The sequence below is a fragment of the Schistocerca piceifrons genome, chromosome 1, assembly GCF_021461385.2.
Source record: "Schistocerca piceifrons isolate TAMUIC-IGC-003096 chromosome 1, iqSchPice1.1, whole genome shotgun sequence".
NCBI classification, from domain to species: domain Eukaryota; kingdom Metazoa; phylum Arthropoda; class Insecta; order Orthoptera; family Acrididae; genus Schistocerca; species Schistocerca piceifrons.
This window is the reverse complement of record NC_060138.1, coordinates 130252254-130279379: the sequence shown is the minus strand read 5'-3', so window position 1 is coordinate 130279379 and position 27126 is coordinate 130252254. Positions and strand designations below refer to the sequence as shown.

The 27126-nt window shown below is 44.6% G+C and overlaps 1 protein-coding gene and 1 non-coding gene across 5 annotated transcripts in view; both read right to left on the bottom strand.

The window, feature by feature from the left end:
• The window catches only part of LOC124782465 (protein-tyrosine sulfotransferase-like), an 878071-nt gene that overhangs the window by 476029 nt on the left and 374916 nt on the right, over nucleotides 1-27126 (bottom strand). The window lies entirely within an intron of this gene.
• On the bottom strand, nucleotides 12724-12798 carry Trnat-ugu. The gene has a single exon. It is a non-coding gene; the product is annotated as a tRNA-Thr (tRNA).

Sequence of the window (27126 nt, the reverse complement as noted above, 5' to 3'; positions counted from 1 at the left end):
TGCAGATATTTATATAGGGCGTCCCTGCAGGAATGGTCAATTTTCAGGATATGACACGAAACATCATTCGAAACAAAAGAGTACAGTAAACTTCTTAAGAGCTATGATCACTTGCTCACTTTCGACACTATAAAACAGACCTCTTCGACTGCAAGCTCTTTGCTTTCCATATTCTGAGAGATGGTAGTATACAGCAAAAGAAAAAAAAAATACCTAGTTGAGACGGGCTCTAAAGTGTATTGCTTAAGAGCTATGAACACTTATCATCATCTTCACTATCGTGAAACACATCTCTTCCACTGAACAAGTGCTCATAGTACTCAAGTTATGCATTTTAGAACCCATGTTTACTAAACCTTCGAATGTTCGTTCCTGTCGTATCCCTGAATACTGGCCATTCCTACTTGGACACTCTGTATAGCACAGACTCAAACGTTGCTCTTGGATTGCACACATCTGCAAGCCATTGCGCTTATTTTGAAGTAGTCACAATAGGAAATTGTACTACTAGTACCTATGACATGGAAAATGATTATGTGCGATTAATATTTTAGTTACCTTATGATGAACGAAGATTAAAAAAGACTGTACCACAAAGTAAAAATAGAAGAATTTCCTCCTCTAAAATTTGCTGCATGTCTCAGCTCTCAATTCAGCGAACTTTGACTTTGACGTACTTGGAAACCACATCGAAATTCCGCCGGTGCATGACTGATCAGATCAGAGACTCTGCAATATGAGGAAGTGCAGTGCAAAACTTGAAACACAGCGGTGGCTATCCCTTCTTTTTCTGCATCAAAACTTGGTGAAATCTCAGCTGTGACTCTTGTCGGAAGCAGCGACATGCCCTTGCGTTTATCTCTTTAAAGATTTAAGCATAATTCATTTCTGATAGAGCGGTTCTAGGCGCTTCAGTCTGGAACCGCGCGACCGCTACGGTCGCAGGTTCGAATCCTACCTCGGGCATGGATGTGTGTGATGTCCTTAGGTTAGTTAGGTTTAAGTAGTGGTAAGTTCTAGGGGACTGATGACCTCAGATGTTGAGTCCCATAGTGCTCAGAACCATTTGAACCATAATTCATTCCAGATAACTACTACAAATTGTTAAGATGCCTACGAACGGAGTGTACGAAATTCATGGTATTTTTGAACGGTGTCTGTCTGCTCTAGCGATGCAATAACATCCAGAATCTGCAGAACGCTTGTGGGCAACCTTTCATTTACGCCGTTCCACAGTCACGTGGCTCTGTAGGCAATGTCTTTTACGATGGCGACAAAAACAAAAAAAAATGGCTCTGAGCACTATGGACTTAACTTTAGAACTACTTAAAACTAACTAACCTAAGGACATCACACACACCCATGCCCGAGGCAGGATTCTAACCTGCGACCGTAGCGGTCGCGCGGTTCCAGACTGTAGCGCCTAGAACCACTCGGCCTCACAGGCCGGCGACAAGAATAAAAAATGTTCAGCGTACCCGAATGCTCACTGCACCCATATGTCTGATGTATGGTTAGAACGAATATTCTCCAAAAGGTTACAGAGTGCAATGAAGCAAACGTGCCTGTAATAAAACACATCGCAAATTGAAGTGTAAAGTGTGAACATTTCTGTAGTACGTAATACATTAAATGCAGGATCATTCCCAGGTTATGTTATGTAACTGTCTCATTACAAGGTAATCATAAATGTCGTTGGCACACAACAGAATGACTCTACGGTGGGCTGTCAACTTGCCGCATCCGTGTCTGGAAAACACGTCGTATGTCCTTGTCGCAACTATATTCAGCGATGTTAATCTAACGGAACCCGCAATGTGATGACTGCACAAGCATCGAAACGCGTAGTTAACGTTAATATAAACAGCGACTGAAGTACAAAATTGATGTTTTTTAGCGTATAACCAATATTAGCACTGTCAGACTCTAGTGTTTAATAAAGTTGAGTCATTTCATCGAATTGGAGGAAAAAAAAAATGTATACCCATGACTTACTTTTGTACACCCTTTCCGTGTGATATATGAGGGTAATCTCAAAAGTAAGGTATCCTTTTTTTTATAAGTACATAGATCAGTTTATTTCTACAATGGTTTACATTAGTTTACAGCTTGAACATGTAGCTATTTTTCGACATAATCACCATTTCTGTCAATGCGTTTTTGTAGACGCTGTGACAGTTTTTTTTATGCCCATATCATACCAGCTCGACGCCATGCTGTTCAGAAAGTTATGAATCTCTTCTTTCACCTCTTCGTCGGAGCTGAATCGCTGGGACCACAATTAACGCTGACAGGTACTGAGAGACTCTGAAAAACTCAAACGGGCAATTCAGAACCGGAGAAGAGGAATGTTGAGTAAGGGCGTACACATTCTCCATGACAACGCTCGCCCACACATTGCTCAGCAAACCGTTGCTCTCCTGCAACAGTTTCAGTGGAACATAATCATCCACCCACCCTATAGTCCTGACTTGGCACCCAGTGACTATCACCTGTACCCTAGGTTAAAAGAACATTTGGCCGGAAAGCGATTCGGCTCCGACGACAAGGTGAAAGAAGAGGTTGATATCTTTCTGAACAGCATGGCGGCGAGCTGGTATGACGGGCGTACAAAAACTGCCACAGCGTCTACAAAAATGCATCGACAGAATTGGTGATTATGTCGAAAAATAGCCAAATGTTCAAGCTGTAAACTGATGTAAATCATTGTAGAAATAAACTGATCTTTGACCCTATAAAAAAAATAGGAGACCTCTTGGGATTACCCTTGTATGTTATGCTATTTGTGTTAAGGCAACCTGCCTTAAGTGCCGGCCGAAGTGGCAGAGCGGTTCTAGGCGCTTCAGTCTGGAACCGCGCGGCCGCTACGGTCGCAGGTTTGAATCCTGCCTCGGGCATGGATGTGTGTGATGTCCTTAGGCTAGTTAGGTTTAAGTAGTTCTAAGTACTAGGGGACTGATGACCTCAGAAGTTAAGTCCCATAGTGCTCAGAGCCATTTGAAACCTACCTTAAGTGTTCGTGAGTGTGAAATTGTGTGTTTCACGAAACGAGGAACTGTTCTATCCTACGACTGCAATATCAGTGAGTCACAGTTGGAATCAGTGAACTATACTAGGAGTAACAATAAGTAAGTAAGGGTATGAAATGGAATGATGTCATACCTACTTTCTCTCCCCAGGACTTGCTGTATCAGAAAACATCTATTTTGTACACCTATAATTCTTTCTTTATCTGCCAGAACCATTATTACATGTAAATTGAAGGAAGAGCACTGCTGTCAGCTGCAGTGGGACATAAGCGAAGTCAGCGGTGACGAGTGAAAATGTGTACCGGACCGGGATTCAAACCCGGGACCTCCTGTTTACCAGACAGGTGCCGTAACCACTGCGTCATCCGGGACACGGCGTCATCGTAACTGCACGAACTTACCCCGGTACACCTCACGACAGATCCACACTCCCAACGAGCGCCGCCTATCCGCAACTCCTGACCATAGTACTCCCGTTCGCTACCCAGAGTTTCCCACAGGAGGTCGGACGTATTTGTGCATTCGCACTGAAGAATGTGGATCCATTGCCCAGCTGGGCTTATCATTATATGAATACGTGGTGTCTGTTCTTTCGGACATGTTCGAAAGAAAAGACACCATGCACTCATACAGAATCATCACCACCATTATTATTACTATTACTATTATCACTGTTAGTGGCAGCGACATCAGCAGAAGTAAAAATACTGCCACTGCTAACATCATTAGTTCGTAATCAGTATTACTTCCCCCCCCCCCCCCCCTTCATTCTTCTGACTGGTTTGCCGCGGCCCGCCACGAATTCCTTTCCTGGCCCAACTCCTTCATCACAGTGTAACACTTGCAACCTACGTCCTCAATCATTTGCTGGATATATCTACATCCATATTCCGCAAGCCACCTGACGGTGTGTGGCTGAGGGTACCCTGAGTACCTCTATCGGTTCTCCCTTCTATTCCAGTCTCGAGCTACTGAGCGTCTCTCTTGCCGTGTCTTCCACTGGAGTTTATCTATCATCTCCCTAACGCTTTCGCGATTACTAAATGATCCTGTAACGAAGCGCGCTGCTCTCTGTTGGATCTTCTCTATCTCTTCTATCAACCCTATCTGGTACGGATCCCACACTGCTTAGCAGTATTCAAACAGTGGGCGAAGAAGTGTACTGTAACCAACTTCGTTTTCGGACAGCATTTCCTTAGGATTCTACCAATGAATCTCAGTCTGGCATTTGCTTTACCGACGATTAATTTTATATGGTCATTCCATTTGAAATCACTCCTAATGCCTACTCCCAGATACTTCATGGAATTAACTGCTTCCAGATCTGACCTGCTATATTTTAGCTAAATCATAAAGGATCTTCCTTTCTATGTATTCGCAGCACATTTCACTTGTCTACACTGAGATATATTGCAATCTCTGTCTTCCTCCACTGTTTTGGCCCTCTGCAGCTCCCTCTTAGTACCATAGAAGCCATGTCTTAACAGATGTCCTATCATCCTCTCTTTTGCTTGTCAGTGTTTTGCACATGTTCGTTTCCTCTCCGATTCTGCGCAGAACCTCCTCATTCCTTACCTTACGAGTCCACCTAATTTTCAACGTTCATCTGTAGCACCACATCCTAAATTCTTCGATTCTCTTCTGTTCCTGTTTTCCCACAGTCCGTGTTTCACTACCATACAATGCTGTACTCCAGACGTACTTTCTCATAAATTTCTTCCTCAAATTATGACTTGTGTTTGATACTAGTACACTTCTCTTGTCCAGGAATGCCCTTTTTGTATTTGATGTCCTCCTTCCTCCGGCCGTCATTGGTTATTTTACTGCCTAGGTAGTGGAATTTCTTAACTTCAGCTACTTCGTGACCATCACTCCTGATGTTAAGATTCTTGCCGTTCTCATTTCTGCTACTTCTCGTTACCTCCGTCTTTCTTCGATTTACTCTCAATCCCTTTTCTGTACTCATTAAATTGTTCATTCCATTCAGCAGATCATGTAATTCTTCTTCACTTTCACTCAGAATAGCAATGTCCCTATAGACACTCAAATGATTTTAATACTTTTTGTCAAATTGCAACGGTTATTTCTTAGATAAATATGATGTACAAACGTTATTGTACGTGTGAGCCCTTGGTGCGAAATAAGAGAGCGGCTGATGGTCCTAATCAGATCAGGTTAAATAAATAAATCCTTATACATACTCTGCAAACCACTATTGAGTCACTGTGAGGGAATTCTTCGCAGTGTATCATATTTTAGGGATCTTTCCGTTGCATTTCTCTATCGAGCACGCGAATACTGATGCTCAAACATCACTGTGCGTCATGTAATCAGTGAAATTGTAAGATGGCAAGAACTATGCCCCCTACATGAAGTCATTAAAGATCACCTAACGCACGTTGAGCGAACAGTAGGGCTGAACAAAGGAAGTTTTGGTTCAGCTATGTACTGAGCAAGATAGCTAGGAGTGAACAGACGAGCACAGCCTTGCAGCACCACGAGGTCGGCCGACGTCCGCATAAAGACACCGCTCCGCAACGCTGTATTCGGTGATATTGCGCCCGCTCCGGTCACTCATTAATTTGCTGGACCACATCGGCAAAGTTTCCACGAGGGTTTCATGGGCCGTGTATTGTAGAATTCTTCTCGCACTTCGCATTACGCCTGGGTCAGTCGATAGGAATTACTTTTGATTTATCGCGATGTACTCCACGCAAACGCAATTTATTACCACTGCCTGTTCGGAGAGTCATGTAATGTGATGATTGAAGGTCGTGAGTTAAAATAAATCTGTGCTAATCGACTGCATCTGTTTTCAGTCAAGTAGTTGGAATCTCAAGTCACTTTCTTAATTAATTTTATGTTCAACATTTGTATCTGGTGTTCAATAGCTGAATATAACATCAATGTGCACCCCTTTTTAATTAAAAGGGATCAATTCTGAACCAATTAATGTCAACACTGCCACAGCAATTCAATCAGGAGTCACAGGGCCTTATTACGTTCTTTGCGTTATCCGACATTGCGACAGTTTTGCACACTCTGTTGATCTGTTAATGAATTACCTGTGGTGAAGACACACCAAAACCAGATAAGTGACGGGTGGGGTGTTACAAAATATTTTAGGGGCCCGAAGAATATCTTTAGATATTCCTCTTAACACTAGTTCTTGAAGTTCTGTAAGTACGCTTTTGCGGGATACTTAGTGTCTTACCTACCTGCGTCTGCCATTTCAGTTGTTCCCTGGTATTCGTTCAAAATGGCCAATTACGTCTCTCTGGAATTGTTCCCACAGACTTGACGAATATTCTGAGATGTGAAGCACGGCTGAAGTCCCTTCTGTCGATGACTCACCATCCAATATATAATATGCAATCTCCTCCCTACCGAGAAATCCCCATTCCAGTCACAGTTTTGTTGGAAAACCCATATGATGGGAGTTTAGTTAGTGAAGTGATGATATGGTGCTAAGTGAAATGCTCCTTGAATGTCAAGAAATACTGTACCCATCTACTTGTGCTCATCCATGTGTTCAGTCGTGGGTACAGCAGGTAGAGCAGATTTGCCGGCCGGGGTGGCCGAGCGGTTCTAGGCGCTACAGTCTGGAACCGCGCGACCGCTACGTCGCAGGTTCGAATCCTGCCTCGGGCATGGATGTGTGTGATGTCCTTAGGTTGGTTAGGTTTAAGTAGTTCTAAGTTCCAGGGGACTGATGACCTTAGAAGTTAAGTCCCATAGTGCTCAGATCCATTTGAAGCATTTTTGAAGAGCAGATTTCGTTTCATCGGTAGGATAATAGGGAAATGCAAGCAGCCGAAAAAGGAACTTGTTTACAATACATTTGTCCGACCCATCCTAGAAACACGGCTCAAAGATGTGAAGCACATAACAAATACGAATACCAAGGGATATGGAGCGTATACAAAGAAGGGCGGCATGAGCGGTGACATAGTTGTTTTACTCGCGGAGCCGGCCGGGGTGGCCGAGCGGTTCTAGGCGCTACAGTCTGGAACCACGCGACCGCTACGGTCACAGGCTCGAATCCTGCCTCGGGCATGGATGTCTGTGATGTCCTTAGGTTAGTTAGGTTTAAGTGATTCTAAGTTCTAGGGGACTGATGACCTCAGAAGTTAATTCCCATAGTGCTTAGGGCCATCTGACTCGCGGAAAGATGCCACGGAAATGCTGTGTCGCAAGACTTCTTAAGACAAGAGCCAAGTACCCCGCGAAGGCTTAGCTAAAAATTTTCAAGACCCACCATTACTCGAGGAATGCACGAGTACAGAGGGTGTTCCAAAATGAGTATCTGAGTTATAAGGCTATGCGGCATCTGAGGCTAGTTAGCCTCTATTCATTCCACTTACAGTTATAAATAATATATTGAATGAAAGAGCAACTCAAACAGCTTTTCTTACAAGTGTTCAATGTGAGCACCGTAGAGTCGATAGCCGAGTTCTTTCCAGATCTGAGGTCTCTGGTCCCCCAAGGTTCCCGGACTTAACATCGTGCCTTTTTTTTTATGGGGCACACTAAAAAGCAAAGTGTTTGCTAACATTCCTCGCAGAACTGACAATCTTAAATGGAACGTTACTACAGAAATTAACAACAAAAGGCCAGCCCCTGTGGCCAAGCAGTTCTAGGCGCTTCAGTCCGAAACCGCACACCTGCTACGGTCACAGGTTCGAATCCTGCCTCGGGCATGGATGTGTGTGATGTTCTTATGTTACTTAGGTTTAAGTAGTCCTAAATCTAGGGGACTGATGACCTCAGATTTTAAGTCCCATAGTGCTTAGAGCCATTTGAACCAACGTCTCTTATCTACAGGTAACTACATGTTGCTATTCTTTTTTAATTAGTTGACTGTTACTTGAATTATGGGCGAGACGGGTACCGGCTTTATATGGGACGTTTTGTACAATGAAAACGGTATTTGCAGATGAGGAAAAACAAAAAAGATCAGAACGAATGAAAAGATACTGGGCAATTCTGAAAGAAAATGTACTGAAGAAGATGACCAGAAAATGACGGAAGTGGTCCAATGAGACTGTAAAGCAGAAGAAGATGACACAAGGCCTTAAAACCCCGATAATTTTTAAACATCGGGTACTATTACGCCCCACACATCGCTCAAGCAGGGACAGCGAAGTGAAAATTAGACTACTTTACAGATGGCTCTAAGCACTATGGGACTTACCAGCTGAGGTCATCAGTCCCCTAGACTTAGAACTACTTAAACCTAACTAACCTAAGGACATCACACACATCCATGCCCGAGGCAGGATTCGAATCTGCGACCGTGGTAGCAGCGCGGTTCCGGACTGAAGCGCCTAGAACCTCTCGGCCACAACGACCGGAGACTAATTACAGCGCACACAGCTGCATTCAAAACAACATTATTCTCGCCGCGCTCCGTACGCCAATGGAATGGAAGAAATGCGTAACCGTGGTACAACGTTAAGTACCCGACAGCATGCAGTTCACAGTGGTTTGCAGAATATGGATTTATATATACTAAGATGGTATCTGTTCTTTCGGACATGTCCGAAAGAACAGATACCATCGGTGACCATGCAGCTCGTTAGAATGAAATTACAATGAAATGAACACCCTTAGCTGCTTACAGGCGTTGACATACGTCAACGGGAACAGATGAAAATGTGTGCCCCGACCGGGCCTCGATCCCGGGATCTCCTGCTTACATGGCAGACGCTCTATCCATCTGAGCCACATGTCCGAAAGAACAGATACTATCTTAGTATATATATAGTTAAGGCTCACCGGCCGCTTGACCCTCTTCTTCCTCTGTGCGAATGCACAAACAGTGCCCGAACTCTTACGGGAATCGGCAACGCGCCACGAGTAATGAGTATAATGGGCGGGGGCACTACGAATGTAGTGCGGGACAATACGTTGAGAATGTGGGTTTCGCGGGAGGCGTGCCAGAGATAAATCCCTGCAGTCGGGCTATCCTCTGTGTCCTCCGTGGCTCAGATGGATAGAGCGTCTGCCATGTGAGCAAGAGATCCCGGGTTCGAGTCACACATTTTCATCTGTCCCCGTTGACGTATGTCAACCCCTGTAAGCAGCTAAGGGTGTTCATTTCATTTCATGGATTTGGATGAAATGTAATGGTTCGCCGGGGCTGTACAATACTGTTCTGCCTCGTGCCGAAGCTTGGTGGTCGTTCACCCCAGCAGCCGACAGTGGATACGGGGAATGTCCCCAGCTGCCTTGCGGCCACCGGCTGTTAAACTGTGGCCCAGCGCTGAGTCATCTCGCGGCCCCCTTCGTCGCTTATTAGCCGGCCAGGCCTTCCGGCGGGAGATGGGGCAGCCACGGAGGCGGCCTAGCCACGGAATGGCCTACCCACCAGCCTCCCGGCGGAGCGATTCATTAGGCGGCCCAAGGCCGCTTAAAATGTAATCAACTTCGCAATTACTCGCTCTCCCGGCTGCCCTTGTCCCAGACCCACGGCCGTATCTTCTCTGCTCCTACATCGGGTTCCCCACACACGTATTCCGCTCTCTGCTCGCATACCTCCTCCACGCCGCTCGTAATCGTTGTCACAGTCACCCTTAGTATCCTTTCTCGGCGTTCTGTCTCCTCCAGATATTCGCAATCGCACAGAGACAGGTCATTTCCTCAATGTCTGCCCTTCTCGCTACGAAGCGTTTTGGTATCAGTAATTGATGCCAACTCGGCAATGAAACTTTAAGGGGAACTGCACCTTCTTTCCATATAGCAATGTGTCGTTACAGCCGACGGGATAACGGCATCACTACATGCAATTTATGTTTACAATTAGCGTGACTGTTTTTGTTGGCACACGAATGAGGTGGAAGGCACTAGATATAGTTGAAAACTGTTGTTTCCTAGTCAACAATTTAGTTCCAGAATGAGATTTTCACTCTACAGCGGAGTGTGCGCTGGTATGAAACTTCCTGGCAGATTAAAACCGTGTGCCGGACCGAGACTCGAACTCGGGACCTTTGCCTTACGCGGGCAAGTGCTCCAAAAACATCCTTAGTTCGAGTCTCGGTACGGCACGCAGTTTTAATCTGCCAGGAAGTTTCATATCAGCGCACACTCCGCTGCAGAGTGAAAATCTCATTCTGGAAACGTCACCCAGGCTGTGGCTAAGCCATGTCTCCACAATATCCTTTCGTTCAGGAGTGCTAACTAACCTGCCCGCGAAAGGCAAAGATCCCGAGTTCGAGTCTCGGTCCGGCACACAGTTTCAATCTGCCAGGAAGTTTCAACAATTTAGTTTGTTTTTTAAAAAAGTGAAATACGTACAAAAACAAATATCGTGTAAAATATCAGTAAGAAATACGAGATACCCGTGTAGCAGCAGCTGCTGCTAATAATAGCTATTATAATAATATAATGACATTCTAGTAGAGAAACTCGGCGTTGCCTAGGTATTTATTCGTAGCTTTGCATCCACGGCCGTGCCACGCAGCGTCTTGCCTTGGGATTAATGTTTATGACGCCGTATCTCATGAACTATGTGTCGTACAATGATATAAAATTCTAGGTACATATTTGGATACGATAGGCGAAATTTATTGCGAATAGAGTAAGAAGCAAAGAAGTAATAAAATCAAACGTCGTGCATAATGCGGCAGTTTTCCTGCATCTCATTGTTCATTGACGGCATACCTCCTGAACTAGTGTCGTATAATGAAACAATTTTGCAGGTTCATTCAGTTGTATATACGGGGGCCCGTCTGGAAAATGTGTTGAAGTAATACATTATAACGTTATGTCCCGTGCGGTACTCTTACTGCGTGAACACCGAAAAAGTAATATCGATCAACTTTTTTCATTTCATCATTTTGTATGGGATGTCTGCGAGAAAAAAAAAATCTTAAGGGTTTGAAATTGTGTGCAAAGTTCGTTGCAAGTTGGCAAATGCTCTCATTTTCAAATACTGGATGAGTAAAGTCTGGGAAACCACACGTCGCAGGCTACGCTTCTTTTCACCCCTACCGCCACCCCTTTGATATGTTGGAGATTCTTATCTCTGTAGCAATTGCTTGACAGTAAGATGTATAGGTACTAAGTTTGGTTGAAATTGGTTCAGTGGTTTAGGATGAGATGTGGAATAATCATGTACACGAACAAACATGTACACACACACACACACACACACACACACACACACACACACACACACACACACACATACCAGGTGTTTCAGATGTAAGCACAGAATTTTCGTGGGATGATGGGGCCGGCCGGGGTGGCCGAGCTGTTCTCGGCTCTACAGTCTGGAACCGCGCGACCGCTACGATCACAGGTTCGAATCCAGCCTCGGGCATGGATGTGTGTGATGTCCTTAGGTTAGTTAGGTTTAAGTAGTTCTAAGTTTTAGGTGACTGATGACCTCAGAACTTAAGTCCCATAGTGCTCAGAGCCATTTGAACCATTTGGGATGATGGGTTGGATATAGGCTGTCATTTTAAGTATGCGAACGTGGGGTCTCTTGACTTATGATCAGTGCGCTATACAACGCCAAAGCGCATTCGCTTTGCCTGGAGGAAACATCACTGTGCATTGTTATTACTGTAGTAAATACTCGAAGCGTGGGCCATTGGCTTGGTGGCATTAACTCAAGCTGTCGAACCGCGGAACGGCGGATATTGGGTACTGTTTCATTGGCTTGATCTCGAACGTGTCCTGCAGCAACAGTGATTCCAGGTGCGATTCTTTCCGCAGTGTTTACAGGAGTTTGATAAACAAGAGCCTTCACGTGGTTCCACAGATAAAGAAAATCAATTTGTCAGAGATCTAGGGATCTTGCAGGCCAGTGAACAGGTTCATTGCGTCCAAACCAGCGTCCAGGGTAGTGTCCGTATTGACCGTCCCAGAATCTTCTCACTCGATTTGTGCAATGGAAACTGCGCCACATTACTGGAGGAACATTAGTCTTCTGGTTTGAGGCGGCACATCTTCAAGAATACCGGGATGCACGTGTTCGAGAAATACGAGGTAAAGACGACCAGTTAAACAGTACACAAGAATGTAATTCCAGTACAAACATTAACTGAAAATAGTTTCTGAAAATGGTGGACTGCCGTACCTCGAGGATTTTCACGAGACCATGCATGCGAATTGCGACTGTTAAACATTCCTTTGCCGGTGAAAGTCGATTCATCAGTCCACAGAACAATGTTCGCAAAGGCGGCAGTTAGCATTCTTTGATGCTAGAAGCAAACGGCAATGTCGTTCCGAATTGGAAAATCGTTGAATAGAAGGTCCTGTATATTACACAACTTGCAGGGATGACGATGATCATCACGCAGAGTTCTTCAAACACTGCTAGAAGTCGAACATTTTTGTACTCTTTCCTGGAAACCAGGACTGGGTACACTCACTCCGTGGTCGACCTAGAGCATGGAATGAAATGATAATTAAATGGCTCTGAGCACTATGGGACTTAACATCTATGGTCATCAGTCCCCTAGAACTTAGAACTACTTAAACCTAACTAACCTAAGAACGTCACACAACACCCAGTCATCACGAGGCAGAGAAAATCCCTGACCCCGCCGGGAATCGAACCCGGGAACCCGGGCGCGGGAAGCGACAACGCTACCGCACGACCAGGAGCTGCGGACTGATAATTAAATCAAGACCCTAAGCTGTCGACAGACGTTGATATACATCAATGGGGACAGTTGAAAATGTGTGCCCCAACCGTGACTCGAACCCGGGATCTCCTGCTTACAGGGCAGACGCTCTATCCATCTGAGCCACCGAGAGCACAGAGGATAGTGCGACTGCAGGGATTTATCCCTTGCACGCTCCCCGTGAGACCCACATTCACAACTTAATGCCCACACACTACATTCGTAGTGCCCCTGCCCATTACACTCCTTACACGCGGCAGAAAATCTTACCGAGGCCCGTAAGAGTTCGGGCAATGCGTGTGCACCCAGCACAGAAGGAGGAGGTCAATGGCCGGTTAGCCTTAACGATATGAAGATCGTATCTGTTCTTTCGGACGTATACTTAAAGCTAACCGGCCATTGACCTCCTCCTTCTGTGCTGGATGCACACGCATTGCCCTAACTCTTACGGGTGTTGGTAAGATTTTCTGCCGCGAGTAATGAGTGTAGTGGGCAGAGGCACTACGAATGTAGTGTGTGGACATGTGCCCTCGGCGGCTCAGATGGATAGAGCGTCTGCCATGTAAGCAGGAGATTCCGGCTTTGAGTCCCGGTCGGAGCACACATATTCAACTGTCCCCGATGATGTATATCAACGCCTGTCGACAGCTTAGGGTCTTGAGTTAACACACATTTCATTCTAAGAGAGCTGCTTGGTCACCGATGGCATCTGTTCTTTCCAACATGTCCGAAAGAACAGATGCCATCTTCATATCGAGCATGTAAGCCTCCCTCTAACGTGCCTAACGTGCCCCTTTCGCGGAGACGACGATCCACAGCAGCACATGTTTTCTGATTTGGTAGTCGTCCGTTTCGATAACGTTCTGGGTACAAACGCTGCGCTCCTTCCATAGTTCCTCCAACACCGAACGTCCAAGTGCATGTCTTCAAGCTCGTACCACATGAAACGTTCCGCGTCCTACGTATGGTAATACAGAGTAAACAATCAGTTTACATTGGTAAGTTCACACCATTGTTCCACAACACACTACCGTACCTCTGGTACAACATTTGATTAGGAATTACGTTGAGATGCAAGCGAAGTACGCAAACGACAGCTCATTTCAGGTACACAGTACCAAATGAGGACAAACGGAGCTAATATAGAGTTTCGTCGTTCAGGCGCAAGTACAAATGAAATCAAATGACACTAGGCATCCAAACTTACGAATATGTAACGCTGGTTATCGCACCATCAAGCGGAACGATGACTTTTTGAGGTCGTCTACCGTCGTAAATATGCGTCAGCGATCCAGCGTCCGTATACTTAAAATGACTGCCTATATCTAACCTGTCATTCCACAAAAATTCTGTACTTATTTCTAAGCATCCGGTATATCAGTTTTCATAATGTGTGTGTGTATGAATATGGATGCAGCCAGCTCACAATTTTATACAAATTTCTTCAACATAATAAATGGAACCCGAAAAAAGCGAAGTATGATAGCTAGTCGACACGCAGAAAGATCAAGTAATTCACCGCTGACTCAATGGCAAATATAAGTACGAGGCATAGGCAGAAGGTCGACTCAACAAACACGGGGAAGTCTAAAAAAAAAGCATGGACGCCAATACGACGACAGATCTATAGCGATAGAATGAACAAGTTTGGAAAATTACTGACTTAGTAATAAAACCGCGCCGCCAATATCATTAATCAGGCACTCACCTGCGTACCGCGGTAGCTGGCTGCCAACTACCTTGTCCACAACAGCAATATAATACTTTACATTATTATTATTATTATTATTATTATTATTATTATTATTATTTATAGTGTATCAGGTAGCACGCCGGGATTTGTAGAGCATCTAGCGGGTTTGGTACGGTGACAGATTTGTGATAAGCCGATGCTATTTTGCCAAACTGTTAAACATAACAGTCATAGGAGAAGTAAGCCCGCATCTCGTGGTCGTGCGGTAGCGTTCTCGCTTCCCACGCCCGGGTTCCCGGGTTCGATTCCCGGCGGGGTCAGGGATTTTCTCTGCCTCGTGATGGTTGGGTGTTGTGTGATGTCCTTAGGTTAGTTAGGTTTAAGTAGTTCTAAGTTCTAGGGGACTGATGACCATAGATGTTAAGTCCCATAGTGCTCAGAGCCATAGGAGAAGTAAACAAAACAAGGGTAATGTGCCAACATGAAAGGGACCACTCTTAAGTTAACATATTAAGATTAAACTGCAGCACACGCTACCGCTAAATACGAGGGCAGTTCAATAAGTAATGCAACATTTTTTTTTCTGAAACAGGGGTTGTTTTATTCAGCATTGAAATACACCAGGTTATTCCCCAATCTTTTAGCTACACAACACTATTTTTCAACGTAATCTCCATTCAATGCTACGGCCTTACGCCACCTTGAAATGAGGGCCTGTATGCCTGCACGGTACCATTCCACTGGTCGATGTCGGAGCCAACGTCGTACTGCATCAATAACTTCTTCATCATCCGCGTAGTGCCTCCCACGGATTGCGTCCTTCATTGCGCCAAACATATGGAAATCCGACGGTGCGAGATCGGGGCTGTAGGGTGCATGAGGAAGAACAGTCCACTGAAGTTTTGTGAGCTATTCTCGGGTGCGAAGACTTGTGTGAGGTCTTGCGTTGTCATGAAGAAGGAGAAGTTCGTTCAGATTTTTGTGCCTACGAACACGCTGAAGTCGTTTCTTCAATTTCTGAAGAATAGCACAATACACTTCAGAGTTGATCGTTTGACCGTGGGGAAGGACATCGAACAGAATAACCCCTTCAGCGTCCCAGAAGACTGTAACCATGACTTTACCGGCTGAGGGTATGACTTTAAACTTTTTCTTGGTAGGGGAGTGGGTGTGGCGCCACTCCACTGATTGCCGTTTTGTTTCAGGTTCGAAGTGATGAACCCATGTTTCATCGCCTGTAACAATCTTTGACAAGAAATTGCCACCCTCAGCCACATGACGAGCAAGCAATTCCGCACAGATGGTTCTCCTTTGCTCTTTATGGTGTTCGGTTAGACAACGAGGGACCCAGCGGGAACAAACCTTTGAATATCCCAACTGGTGAACAATTGTTACAGCACTACCAACAGAGATGTCAAGTTGAGCACTAAGTTGTTTGATGGTGATACGTCGATCATCTCGAACGAGTGTGTTCGCACGCTCCGCCATTGCAGGAGTCACAGCTGTGCACGGCCGGCCCGCACGCGGGAGATCAGACAGTCTTGCTTGACCTTGCGGCGATGATGACACACGCTTTGCCCAACGACTCACCGTGCTTTTGTCCACTGCCAGATCACCGTAGACATTCTGCAAGCGCCTATGAATATCTGAGATGCCCTGGTTTTCCGCCAAAATAAACTCGATCACTGCCTGTTGTTTGCAACGCACATCCGTAACAGACGCCATTTTAACAGCTCCGTACAGCGCTGCCACCTGTCGGAAGTCAATGAAACTATACGAGACGAAGCGGGAATGTTTGAAAATATTCCACAAGAAATTTCCGGTTTTTTCAACCAAAATTGGCCAAGAAAAAAAATGTGTTGCATTACTTATTGAACTGCCCTCGTACAAGTACACAGGGACTCTCATTTACGATAATACAAACTTATCAATGATCTATCAATCTGAGGGGGAGAATCTGCATCTGTAAATGACTGACGACTCTAAAGTTTCGAAACTAAGAAGCTTTCCTCGCCTATTTTTCTCTTCCCCGGACAAATACAATTCGGACATTCATCATGCAGGAACCTCAAAATGTGTTGGCAACAGCAATATCCTTCTCATAAACAACGTATGGAAGGACATAAACGTGTGAACGGGCAATAACAAACAGTCCTACCTCAAAATTTAAGGACGAAATCTACAACTGTGCTCTTGTACGATTAAGCTGGTAATTACACCATCCACAGTTGTGTGTTTCATATTTAAACACAAATCTCTCTCCAGTAAATTTGAAAGTCCAAGACCATGTAAAACAAGAGCAGAAAAATTCCTGCTCAAACTGGAAAAATAAAAAATAAAACCAAAAATAAAAGGCGTAACTTGGCAACGCGAGTTCAGCGTAGTCTGGTCGCGCCGGTATGAAGCAGGGAGACCTCAATAACGGAAGCTCGTGAGTCAGCCGGCTGTGACGAAATTTACGGCCCAGCGATCCACTTAAGAGGTCCAGTTCGGCCAACACCTCCGCAGGACAAATCCCGCCACTTGCTCGCCGGCTGTTCTCTCCCACTTTTATGGCGCAGCCGAGAAAACCCGCCGCAATTAAAGGAACACCGGTCGCTGCTGCGCCGACACGCCGACGTCACTCTGGTACAGAGATAAGAACCTAGATACAGGGGCAAAGGCAGCGTGTTGCCGTTTCACGTATTTCACTGGTACTCACTAAACGTGCTCGCTACCTAAGAAAAGAAATGTTAACTCATTTATTTCGATAATAAACTGAAGTGACCGTGCAGCAGTACAGAAACATACTTGTCGGCCAGACGAGTTCCTGACATTTAATTACTAACGAAGGAAGCCCATACCCAACTGGTTAACAAATTCTCTTCAGTTACGAACGATTTTAGTACACACGTACTTAACATAAAACATTTATTGATAAGCACACAACTACTATTTATAGATATAAACTAGGCACGGATGGTGGACGGTTATTATTCCAAAGTGTAACTATGAACCTGTAAATAGATGTATATACGGGGTGACTTAATAAGAATGAGCTGGTTGCAAAACACCATATTTATTGATAAAAACATACTGAAGGCATGGGATGGTTGCAAAATACTCACAAAATCTTAAAGTTTGAGCTATACTGCTACAAATGCTCTATGTGGCCACCATCACCAGCACGAACATCATTCAGGCGTTAGCTAAACTCGTCGTAAACTTTACACTATGTATCTGCTTGTACAGAAGTTATGGCGGTTGTTATTCTGTTCTTCACTTCTTCTATGTCACGAGATGAAAGGAAGATGAACACACTTTTCCTCACATACAATATGTGATCAAAAGTACCCGGACACCTGGCCGAAAATGACTTACAAGTTCGTGGCGCCCTCCATCGGTACTGCTGCAATGGTTTTGGCCCAACCTTAGCCTTGATGGCAGCTTCCACTCTCGCAGGCATACGTTCAATCAGGTGTTGGAAGGTTTCTTGGGGAATGGCAGCCCATTCCTCACGGAGTACTGCATTGAGGAGAGGTATCGATGTCGGTCGGTGAGGCCTGGCATGAAGTCGGCGTTCCAAAACATCCCAAAGGTGTTCTATGGGCTTCAGGTCAGGACTCTGTGCAGGCCAGTCCATTACAGGGATTCTATTGTCGTGTAACAACTCCGCCACAGACCGTGCATTATGAAAAGTGCTCGATTGTGTTGAAAGATGCAATCGCCGTCCCCGAATTGCTGTTCAACAGTGGGAAGCAGGAAAGTGCTTAAAACGTCAATGTATGTCTGTGCTGTGATAGTGCCACGCAAAACAACAAGGGGTGCAAGCGCCCTCCATGAAAAACCCGACCACACCATAACACCACCGCCTCCGAATTTTACTTTTGGCACTACACACACTGGCAGATGAGGTTCACCGGGTATTCGCCATACCCACACCCTGCCATCGAATCGCCACATTGTGTACCGTGATTCGTCACTCCACAAAATGTCTTTCCACTGTTCAATTGTCCAATGCTTACGCTCATTACACCAAGCGAGGCGTCGTTTGGCATTTACTGGCGTGATATGTGGCTTATGAGCAGCCGCTCGACCATAAAATCCAAGTTTTCTCACCTCCCACCTAACTGTCATAGTATCTGCAGCAGATCCTGAAGCAGTTTGGAACTCTTGTGTGATGGTGTGGATAGATGTCTGCCTCTTACGCAATACGACCTTCAACTGTCGGGGGTCTCTATCAGTCAACAGACGAGGTCGGCCTGTACGTACGCTTTTGTGCTGTACGTGCCCCTTCACGTTTCCACTTCACGACCACATCGGAAAAAGTGGACCTAGGGATGTTTACGAGTGTGGAAATCTCGCGTACAGACGTATGACACACGTGACGCCCAATTGCCTGACCACGTTCGAAGTCGGTGAGTTCCGCGGTGCGCCCCATTCTGCTCACGCGCGGTGTGAGGTCGCTGACATGGAGTACCTGGCAGTAGGTGTCAGCACAATGCACCTAATATGAAAAACGTATGTTTCTGGGGGTGCCCGGATACTTTTGATCACATACTTTATCTCCACAAGAAAAAAAAAATCGCTTGCGGTCATGTGTGACGATCTTGGACGCCAAGAAGGCAGGGCAGTGTCTCGGGGTCCCGCGAAACCAATCTAGCGTTGAGCATCTTAAAATTGCCAGAATTGGCTGTTTCCACAACTTCAGGAGGACACCGATGACTTCATTTTACAACAGAATGGAGCTCGATCACACTGGCACAACAATGTACGTCAGTTTCCGAATGGCACTCTTCCTAAACGCTGAACAGGGCGCAAGGGAGCCCGAAATACTACCCTGCCTTCTTGGCCTCCAAGATCGCCAGACATGACACCCATGCGGTTTTTTCTCGTGGGCATATGTGAAGGAAAGTGCGTTCATCCCCCCTTTCCCTCATGGCATAGAAGCCGTGAATAATAGAACAGCAGCCGCCATAATTTCTATAAAAGCAGGTACATAGCGTAAAGTTTATGACGAATTTAGCCGTCGTCTAGATGTTGTTTGTGCTGATGGTGGTGGACACGCAGAGCATTTGTAACAGTATACCTAAAACTTCAAGATTGTTTTGAGTATTTTGCATCCATCCCATGTTCGTACTACGGTTTTATCAATAAATATGGAGTTTTGAAATCAGGTCATTCTTTTTGGAACATCCTGTTATAGTGACCGGTTATTGTTCGAGTGTGTTATTGGAAGCCTGAACGCCCAACATAGATGTAGATATTAGATTTAGATGCTGATACTTGTAAACATAGTTCACTTAACATTGTACATTTTGTAACTAGACATCCCAACACAGTGAGGCTACAGCATTTGGACAAATAAATTCACTTGTGAAAATTAAAGACGACTGGACGTCAATGACTCGACGAGATTTTTACCTTCGAACGCCTAGGTGGTGGGACAAAGCTCTAGTGTGTACGCTACCCCATCCTCTCTTCTTTTTCCTCTTCTTAAAAATAATTTCCTATTTTCGAAATCATACGTTACTGGTCAATGATTTTAGGTATTTGACTCTTTTTGGTAAATATTTTAATAGTATCAATTTCATTGTGGACTTCTACAGTTTTTGTAAGAATTCTTATATTCTTGATGGTTGCAGAACATTTTAATGAAGAAAAAGGTTTCAAAAAAATGTAGGGCTTAACTGCTAATGTCATCAGTCCCTAAGCTTACACACAACTTAACGTAGATTATCCGAAGGACAAACAAACACACACACACACCCATGCCTGAGGGAGGACTCGAACCTCCGCCGGGACCAGCCGCACAATCCATGACTGTAGCGCCTTAGACCGCCTCTCTCTCTCTCTCTCTCTTTTTTCTTTTTTTTTTTAAAAATCTCATTATGTTCGTCCTTTGCATCTGCTCGGGGTGGACGTCGCAAGACACCCGTTTCAGTTCGTCGTTGATCCATTAACTCAGTTTTTTTTTTTTAATTACAGAGGGCAGCTAACCCTCTGACCGACACGCTGAGTTACCGTGCCGGCTACCGCTCGGCTAATCCCGCGCGGCGAAAAAGGTTTCCTATCTCCTGATAGCGTGCCCCCTTCCCGAGGTTTCCTTACGACAACGGAAGGAGTAGCCTAAACTGCCACTTACTTTGTATGCACTGTTAATGCTCATTACACATTTCTGACATCTTCGGAAATGCCATTTTCGACTTCATTACGTAAGTTTAAAACGATAGATTCCGTATCTTTGGCATGTACTTAGGAATTTGGTAATAACTGTATTATGCATGAGTATAAATTAGGTTTCCTGTCCTGCAGGATGCTTTGAAAATGGCTCTCGGTCACAAACTACTCATCGAATGAATAAAAAGTACAATTTTGCAACTTGGCCTGGTTTCTTGTTCCACTGCCATATATTTTTGTTGAACTGTAAATGGTGCATACAAATACGAGAAAAGAAAATGTTCGCTTCCATGTGGCCAGGGACGGAGTACGGTGTGCGTGACAGTTTGGGATGGGAATGAACCCTTGGTTCTTCAATTCTTAATGCTAATCAAAGTGGCTGAGATACACAAACACATGACAATGAGAAATTACGCAGAAAAAAGTGCATACTTACATATAAGAAATTCAGCTCTAATACGAAGCGCGTCTCGAGCACTTTGGAGAAATCGAGTTTTACGAGGCTTTTAACTGCCGTACGAGAATACCAGCCGTGAAGCACCGGCGTTGGCGGAACCGGCAACGGTGGCAGACTTGAAGTCTCCCTACTCTGCGTTCGAATCCCTTCACTGTCTTTCCTAATCGCCCACATGTTTATTTTTGGAACACGCCAGCAGAAGCTTATCAAGTTTACCGTCGCAGTCCTGCTGTGAAGCAAAGAGCACTTCAGCACTGCTGGGGGACGTGATGTTGTCGCACCGTCGTCTTCGTCGCTTTGTTGTTTTATGCGGGCAAATTGCAAGGTTGGACTGCAAAAGTACTCAATGCGCCCGTCTTCACGAACTGCTACAGATCGTGTTCCTTGATTAATTACCTGTGGACTAACACGGTATTGCTCACTTTCATTTTTCCGGGGTTGTTCGAGACTGGTGTAATGAACTCAATTATGAAGTGTACGCGACTCCCCCCCCCCCCCCCCCTCCGTCACCTGATCTGAGTGTAATTGAGCTTTTGCAGGGTGTATTCGAGGGTGAAAGGTGCTGGCCATTTGATCCTTCACGGGCGCATTCTTACTTTTTCATCATCATCATCATACATTATCATTAGTTTGTCGACCACTAAACAAAGATCTGAGGAAAAGAGTTACCAAATGTTACATCTGGAGCGTGGCACTATATGGTGCGGAGACCTGGACATTGAGGAAAGATGATGAAAGAAGATTGGAGGCACTGGAGATGTGGACATGGAGAAGAATGGAAAAAGTGAAATGGGAAGACCGAGTAAGGAATGAAGAAGTATTAAAAAGAGCTGCAGAAGAAAGAAACATGCTGAAAGTTATCAGAAAGAGAAAACGGAACTGGATTGAACATTGTTTGAGGAGGGACTGTTCATTGAAGGAAGGAAGAGAAGGAATTGTGGAGGGAAAAAGGAGAAGAGGAAAAAGAAGACATCAAATGTTGGACAATATAAAAGGAGACAAATATTCAAAAATGAAAAGACTGGCTATGGACAGACAAAAGTGGAAGAGGCTTAACCCATGACAAGACCTGCCGTAAGGCAGAATACCACACTATTACTATCATCCAACGGCTATGCCTTGTCGATGGAACTACTCTGCTCTATTTTCTGCTGTCATCTTCATATCCTGACAATTCTGACTGTCCTATTTTCCATGATGATTTTCAGGTAGTTTTGGCCATAAATGAGAATGAAGTTACGAATTTGATAAATGTGCTCAACGTCTATAATATTATATTTCTTGCAAGAGGCCAAAGATGTTGGTCAGAGATGTTACTCGTTTTCGAAGAGAGTAGAAGCGTGTGCTGCACAGTCTGCCCATGTACTTAGTTTGAAAAGGCTGAAAGCTGGCCTGTCAGGTAGTGGAATAATATTAAATAACGATTTTGTAGTAACATGTTTTGAAAAATGACACTGAGCAAATGACGTTATATTAATGGGAGAAAGACGAAGGTCAACTTTTAAGGTAATCCAGTCTTTTATAACTTTGTAGTTTCTTATTGTTAGTACATTGTGTATGGTTAAACTTTGCTGTCGAAATTTTATAGTGAAGCACATGGACTTGTCTGATAGTTGAAACAATTGCCAAAGAAGGCAACCGAAACTTCCTGGCAGATTAGAACTGTGTGCCGGATCGAGGCTCGAACTCAAATCCTTTGCCTTTCGCGTGCAAGTGCTCTACCATTTGAGCTACCCAAGCACGACTCACGCCCCGTCCTCACAGCTTTACTTCTGCCAGTATCTCGTCTCCTACTTTCCAAACTTCATAGAAGCTCTCCTGCGAACCATGCAGGACTAGCACTCCTGGAAGAGAGGACATAGCGGAGACATGGCTCAGCCACAGCCCTGGGGATATTTCCAGAATGAAAATTTCACTCTATAGCAAAAGTTTCGAGATCGAGTCTCGGTCCGGCACACAGTTTTAATCTGCCAGGAAGTTTCATATCAGCTCACACTCCGCTGCAGAGTGAAAATTTCGTCCAAGGAAGACAATTGTACACAAGAAAGCTATTTAGAAATATTTTGCTAATTTTGTCTAGGTGTGAGAACTTTACGCAAAGGTGTATTGTTGTCATGGCTTAATGAAGCATAGTTAAATTTGGAGTCTTTTTTTCTCATTTATCAGTCGTTAAGATTAGTTCTCCGTTTTCATTTTCCTTTCATGACTCTGTTTGCATACTCTCATTGCACATCGCATGTTGTCTATTGAGAAGAATTTTACAAAAATTTGGTTTTTTGAGAGTCACATCATTATCGTTAACAGTGACAGGTTGCAGAACAGCCGAGCATTCCGCGCGTACAGGTATGCCAATAAATGTAATTACCATCGAAATTCATGTCCATTGAAAGGCACAGTGATTGTCAGAGTGCCGGCCGCTGTGGCCGAGCGGTTCTAGGCGCTTCAGTCAGGAGCCGCGCGACCGCTACGGTCGCAGGTTCGAATCCAGCCTCAGCCACGGATGTGTGTGATGTCCTTAGGTTATTTAGGTTTAAGTAGTTCTACGTTCTGGGGACTGATGACCTCAGAAGTTAAGTCCCATAGTGCTCAGAGCCATTTGAACCATTTGATTGTCAGAGTGTTTTTCTGAAAATATCAGTACCAATTCTGAGGCTTAATAACAGTAGAAGATTTCGGTAAAGTGTTATGTTGTGAATTTTCAAGCAGTTTCAACAGAAAGTGATGTGCGTTAAATTTTATGTTAACTCGCTCTATAATAACAATAACAGTTCTGGTACAGTGATTGTTTACAAGACTAAGATATAGATTAGCTATATTCTGGACCAACATTTTAATTTGAGTAATTTGTTTTACAGTGACATAGCATATGTAAATGTAATTGAAAACAGATTGCTTCCTCGCAAACGAATTGTCTGACGTACCCGCTACCCCGGATTTCACATCGTGTAGCGTGTGCTCCGCATATTTCCGTTCAAAATTAAATTTTCACGTAAGTCTGTTGCCGTGAACCGAGATTTACGCATTTCTCAGATACAAACCTGACAATTACAACCACAAGTTCAGAAATATAACAAGGAACCTTCAAATGTATCTTGCATTATTTTCTCTCTTATCCTTACATAACAGTTGAAACAGCACTGAATGATTTCTCTCTCATGCAAGCTCGGTTCGACTCGATGCCCGAGCAGCCTAGGGTCTATGGTGCTGCGAGACTCGGCAGTTCTGTAGCACCCTGTATACCCACGAATCGCCTACAAATTTAATTACGTATTTTTCGTACTGTACTATATAAGAGCAACAAAACTTGCAACATTTGCTGGCCTTTGGTGCTGCAAATTTTAATAGCCAGCCATGTACCTGACAGCTTTTTGAAGAACGAGATGTTATCTCTATGACTGTTGTACGTAAGTTGTCCAAACTACGTCAAATGTAAGCTGTAATTCGTGCGAAAGTAATGCCAACAAGCTATTCATAAAGATGTCGTCTCTGTTGACAGGTGCTGAATTTGTTTCCTCCGTCCACAGAGCAAAACGCAGCGAGCAGTATTGACGAGGCCGGCTGGCAGTAGGCAGGTGAGGCAGCGCAGCTGTTGCGCGGTGCGGCGCCAGACAACGAAGGACAGGCAGGCGAGGGCATGGTCCGCCGCTGCGCCGAACAAGAAGCACATGCCCGCACCGGATATGCGGGCAGCGGGACAACACCACGAGTGCTGCCATTACGCACTGCAAATGACGTACGTCCTGGGCACCACGAACTGCTCCGTCATCGTCTGGTGAAACGTCAGCAACAAAGTACACAAACACAAGTCGCCGTTTTACCGGAAATCTCAAAACATACTTGGCCAATTTATTTCACATTTATACGAGGATCACTCCAAAAGAAATGCACACTATTTTTGTAAAAATACAGTTTTCATTCTGCATGTGTGAAAGTTTTACAGTGTGCAGATACATCCTTCCCGCATGTTTTCAAACTTAGTTCAACCCGTTCCCGTGAGTGGCGCCGTCACAGTATGTCTTCAAGATGGCTGCTACACTTGTTCGTCAGAAGCAACGTGTTGTCATAGAATTCCTGTGCTGTGAAAACGAGACAGTGGGAAACATCCACAAGAGGTTGAAAAAGGTGCATGGAGATGCTGCTGTCGATTGCAGTACAGTTAGTCGGCGTGCAAGCAGGTTACGTGATGAAAGCGGGGACGGAAATATTGAGGATTGTCCTCGCAGCCGCAGGCCTCGTACTGCACACACTCCAGTGTGCAGAGAGTTAACAAATTGGTGACTGCTGACAGACGCATTACAGTGAACGAATCGTCACGCTACGTTGGGATAGGGGAAGGAAGTGTTTGCAGAATACTGAAAGTGTTGGCGTTAAAAAAGGTTTGTGCCAGGTGGGTTCCCAGGATGTTGACAGTGGCTCACAAGGAAACAAGAAAAATGGTATGAAGCGAACTTTTGGAATAGTAAGAGAATGGTGGAGATGAATTTCTTGGAAGAATTGTGGCATCATGCAAATTCACCCAAGGAAAAAAATTTCAAAACCATACCTTCTGCTGGAAAAGTTACGGCTACGGTGTTTTTCGATTCTGAAGGACTCTTGCTTGTGGACATCATGCCAAGTGGAACCACCATAAATTCTGATCCATATGTGATGACACCGAAGAAACTTCAAGTTCGACTGAGTCGTGTTCGACCACATCGGCAAAAGCAGGATGTTTTGCTGTTGCACGACAATGTACGGCCACATGTCAGTCAAAAAACCATGGAAGCGATCACAAAACTCGGATGGACAACACTGAAATACCCGCCTTACAGTCCTGACCTGGCTCCATGTGAGTATCAAATCTTTGGGAAACTGAAAGACTCTCTTCGTGGAACAAGGTTTGAAGATGATGACTCCCTTGTGCACGCTGCCAAACAGTTGCTCCAACAGGTTGGTCCAGAATTTTACCGTGCGGGTATACAGGCGCTGGTTCCAAGATGGCGTAAGGCAGTTGAGAGAGATGGAAATTATGCGGAGATATGGAAATATTGTTCCTAAAGGATGTAACTACACACTGTAAAACTTTCAAACGTCTAGAATAAAAGATGGGTTTTTTTAAAAAATAGTATGCATTTATTTTGGAGTGACCCTCGTAAGTTATTTATTTCACATTTTTACAGGCTATACATATAAAGGTAAAACGTTGTCAGCAAAAATGTCGAAAAGTTCTTGAGTGTTATTCTCCAAATTTTTAAGTGATCCACTAATAAACATTCAGACGGACACTATCAATTTTTTTTAAACGACAACCTACTGGTTTGCTGTTAAAACCGACAGCGAGAAACAAAATGCTGTGCTGTGCTGTGAAAATCTGCGCTTTCATTTTCTTTCTTGTAGTCAGTTTCAACTACGATAGCAAGGTATGTAAACCACTAGACAAATTGTTTCTCACGTAATATGCTGTTCCTCCTTCTACATAACTTCATACAAAAATTGTACACACAAGTAAGTGCTGTTTTGTTTTCTTCGAGGCCGCTAGTTTTTGAGAAAACAGGAAGATGTATTGATGGATTATCGGCTTATGATTAGAATACCGCCACGGAATCCCAACTGTCCGAAACTTCCTACCGACTCGCAGATTAAAACTACGCAAAATACGGTCATTGAAATTACTGTGCTCACAGATTCAGCAGCTGGAGAGGTGTCTCTCATACCCCGTATACCAATCATCCCACAGAATTATCCATTCTTTTTAAGCGACATCAATTCCCAATGAAGGTTTCGTTTGCAATAGCAGTGCCGGCCGGAGTGGCCGAGCGGTTCTAGGCGCTACAGTCTGGAACCGCGCGACCGCTATGGTCGCAGGTTCGAATCCTGCCTCGGGCATGGATGTGTGTGATCTCTTTAGGTTAGTTAGGTTTAAGTAGTTCTAACTTCTAGGGGGTCTGATGACCTCAGAAGTTAAGTCCCATAGTGCTCAGAGCCATTTGAGCCACTGCATCGGGAAGAGGCTACAACCATGTCTCACTCCCTTCCCGACCACTGCTTCCCTTTCATGTCCCTCGACTCTTATAACTGCCATCTGGTTTCTGTACAGATTGTAAATAGCCTTTCGCTCCCTGTATTTTACCCCTGCCACCTTCAGAATTTGAAAGAGAGTATTGCAGTCAACAT